The sequence below is a fragment of the Neoarius graeffei genome, chromosome 24 (genome assembly GCF_027579695.1).
Source record: "Neoarius graeffei isolate fNeoGra1 chromosome 24, fNeoGra1.pri, whole genome shotgun sequence".
Lineage (NCBI taxonomy): Eukaryota > Metazoa > Chordata > Actinopteri > Siluriformes > Ariidae > Neoarius > Neoarius graeffei.
The window spans coordinates 36,040,929-36,045,356 of NC_083592.1; positions in this window are offsets into that span (position 1 = coordinate 36,040,929).

Below are 4,428 nucleotides of genomic sequence, written 5' to 3' on the forward strand. Positions count from 1 at the left end.
GGTGGTCCAGTATGGTGTGAAATGCGTGTGATATGGCATCCTCAGTGGATCTGTTGTGATGATAGGTAAATTGTAGTGAGTCCAAACTGTCCAGGATGATGTCTTTAATGTTACACTAATGTAACATTACAATGTAATGTAATGTGTCCCGGCACCAGGCTCTCAAAGCACTTCATTACAATGCGAGTTTATGCCACTGGGCGATAGTCATTAAGACATCTCACTTGTTAAGGCAGCCCATGTGGTTGTATCAGCTAGAGACGAATGATCATTCTTAATGCACTGCTGTCTGAGGGATTAGAGATCACGGGTGTTAGCTTAGGCTTGTGCCCTTGCCCTTTATGCACCGAAATTCCTCCAGATTCCTTGAAACATTTAATGATATTATGCACCATAGAGAGTGAAATATCCAAATCCATTCCTATCTTTCATTGAGGAACGTTGTTTTTAAACATTTCAATAATTGGAGATCCTTGGACCATCTTTGCTCCTCAAAGACTAGTCCTTTCCTGGCTACTGCTTTTGTAGCAAATCAGTCATTATAATCACCTGCTGGCATCACCTGTTTCAAATCACATTATTATTTACATGTTTTAACAACACATTCCAAAATAAGTTGGACAGGGGCAATTTAGAGCTAGCCCCCATCCCAACTTTTTTTTAGAATGTGTTGCAGGACGGAAATGCAGGAATGGATGTATAATTAACAGATGAAATGAAGTTGGCCAGACAAATAATGTTGGGCGTTCCAATTCATCCCAAAGGTGTGTGTTTTGAGGCCAGCGCTCTGTGCAGGCCACTCGAGTTATACTACAACCTTGGCAAATCATGTCTTCATGGACCTTGCTTTGTGCACAGGGGCAATATCATGCTGGAACATGTTTGGGGCTGTTAGTTCCAGTAAAGGAAAATCTTAATGTTACAGTGGACAAAGATATTCTAGACAATTGTGTGCTTCCAACTTTGGGAAAGTCCCACATATGGGTGATGTCTAGGAGTCCACATACTTTTGGCTATATAGTGCATCAGTCCACATCAGACATTTTGCCATAATCAGTTTTCAGATTTAGTTGTCATTTCAGTAGTAAAACTTTTTACTTTCAAGCATGCCAACAGTGATGTGCCTATTTCCCTGTAACATGCTCTCAGAACATGATTTATTGAATCCTACCTTGGTCTTAAGGAGTATCCATAAAAAGCTCAGCTTAGCTGTACAGAGGTGCCCCTTTAACTGTAAGGTCACTAGTGGCCACTTTCTCGCTGGAAGTGAATAATGAATGGAGATCTCTAACCTCTTCATGAAAACATTTGCAAAACAGCACAAGTGAACTCTTCTGTCCAGTTCAAAAACAAGAACGCAGACTTTGTATTCAAAGCATGCGATTTGATTGATTTTATCTGGTGGTATTTTTATGCAATAGAGGAGATACCTACTACACAAGTGGAATTTCAATGGCTTGTTTGAAGGGCCACAAATTCAAGTACTACATCAACAAAATCTTGCTAGCTTCTACTTCCATAAGTGTACAACAGGGAAATGAAAAGAGCTTTGACACAGGATTCTGGAGCCCATATTCAGTTTTACAGCTGAAGGAAAAACTGAGTTTTGCATGGTTACACAACAGTGTTTGATACCCTAATCCTCTGAGCTAGCTCATGTGTACAATCAAATTGCACAGCTTTAAGGTTTACTGAAGCCCAGTTTCACTGAACCATATCTTCATCGCTCCACCCTTTTCCACACATATATGCTTAGTTCCTGACTATGTTTTGTTCAGATTTTAATGTAAGCTTACAAACTACATATTTGCAAAATTAATTTAGCACAATACAATTCATTATGACAAGTTCCAAGTATGCACAATGTAATGTCACATTTTCAAAAATACTTAAAATGCAGCTGCTACAAAGAGTGGTTTTATGGAGTGGAAACAAACAGATCTTTTATAGTGTGTCTTCAAAAGTTTGGATTATACTGACCCACCTTTCTCACAAAAGTAGTGGCTTACATAAAAGTTAACGAAAGAGTCTTCTTGGTCTTTGGAGCAGGACTCTGCATGCTCTCTTTGAAGCATGACCATATATTCTCAGGATGCTCTGCAGCAGCCATGGCTCCAGGCTAGAAGAACAGGTAACAAGACTTTCCCACACAGCCTGAGTGCTCGCTTACACTGCTAACTTCCTGACTCCAGCTAACTTCCAGCTATGAATGAGGAAAGAGAATAAAACTCAAAGAGCTTCAAAGTAGTTTCCAGGTTAGGTGTCCTCTGAAATGCTTTCAGATAAAAACACAGCTAGAGGTCTGCTGCTACATAAAGACATGTAAAAGCATGGCATTTTGATGATGATCTTTTCCTATAGGTTGGAAAAAGACTTTCAGTTTTTGAGCCATGGTCTTGACTTTCAGTCTCGTGAACCATTTTATAAGCCAAATGCTAAGATAATTTCAGCAGTGAGATGCAAACAATCCACAGGGGTCTCCATCATGACTCAGCTTTAACAAGGCTGGGGATAGACAGTTTCAAATTATCAGGTTGAAGTGTTAATAAATATTTTTCTTTCTGCATTTTGGGTTTGTGTGGACTGGTAAAGGTAGTCTAAAGGAAAACCTAGGTTGTAATTCTCCATCCATCCATTATCTGTAGCCACTTATCCTGTCCTACAAGGTCGCAGGCAAGATGGAGCCTATACAAGCTAACTATGGGCGAGAGGCAGGGTACATCCTGGACAAGTTGCCAGGTCATCACAGGGCTGACATATAGACACCCATTCACACTCACGGTCAATTCAGAGCCACCAATTAGCCTAACCTGCATGTCTTTGGATTGTGGGGGAAACCAGAGCACCCGGAGGAAACCCACGCGGACAGCATGCAAACTCCACACAGAAAGGCCCTCGTCGGCCGGTGGGCTCGAATCCAGGACCTTCTTGCTCTAAGGCGACAGCGCTAACCACTACACCACCAGTTGTAATTCTTCTTATTCTTCTTTCAGCTGTTCCCATTAGGGGTCGACATAGTGGATAATGTCCCTCCATCTCTTTCTGTCTTCCGTATCTTCTTCTGTCACACCAGTCGTCCACATGTCCTCCTTCACCACATCCATAAATCTCATCTTTGGTCTTTCTATTTTCTTTCTACTGGGCAACTCCATCTCTAGCATTCTTTTCCCAATATACCCTGGATCTCTCCTCTGTACGTATCCAAACCATCTCAATCTCACCTCTCTCACATTGTCTCCAAGTCGTCCTACATGTGCTGTCCCTCTAATATTCTCACTTCTAATTTTGTCCAACTTTGTCACTCCCAATGAAAATCTCAACATCTTCAGCTCTGCTACCTCCAGTTCAGCCTCCTGTCCTTTTGTCAGTGCCAGTGTCTCCAAACCATACAACATCGCTGGTCTTACTACTGTCTTGTACACTTTCCCTTTCACTTTTGCTGGCAACCTTCTGTCACAAATCACTTCTGACACTCTCCTCTATCCATTCCAACCTGCTTGCACTCTCTTCTTCACGTCTCCTCCATGCTCACCATTACTCTGAGTTACATGTTGGTCCTGGGATTGAGATGCTGGCCTCTTCTGCCCCTCGGACCTGCTTGATCCATCCTGGTGCCCTGTGTCTGGTTGGAGTTTTATCGCATCGCTCCTGTGGAGGACGGCCCCATGAGGACAGTTGAGGGTTACACCTGGAGGATGCTCTGGACTCTTACAGTAATGCTTTTATGGCTGAGGACTACAGTTGACTTGCTAACTTTAGGACTGCAGTTGTCATGAACAGTTTTGCACTCAAGTTTCCATCAATGAAGAGTTATAACATCAACGAAACTGTCTTCATGTTAAAACTGTTAATTTTATAGTCATGCTGTCTGTTGTTGCCCAAATGAGGATGGGTTCCCTTTTGAGTCTGGTTCCTCTCGAGGTTTCTTCCTCATGTCGTCTGAGGGAGTTTTTCCTTGCCACTGTCGCCACAGGCTTGCTCATTGGGGATAGATTAGGGATAAAATTAGCTCATGTTTTAAGTCGTTCAAATTCTGTAAAGCTGCTTTGCAACAATGTTTATTGTTAAAAGCGCTATACAAATAAACTTGACTTGACTTTGTACAGTTGACCTCAGATATTTGAACTCCTCCTGTAATTATTACAACCTAATAAAAATATGCAGATGCATTTTGGTTCAGGTCAGCGTTGAACATTTAAGTTTTTCTGAATATATTGCACTGTGTCTAGTGGGACCAGTTACTGCCTGTAACGATTCTGTAGCAACAGAGAATCAACAAACACTTCAAGATTGCTATTCAGCAACCTGTCATTTAGGACAATTTTCAAGAATGAAATGAAATCCACTCATGCAAAAAAGATCACATTCAGTCTTAAATTACTTGTATTTCAAGAACAGAAAAACATCCTAACATATGGACATAAACAG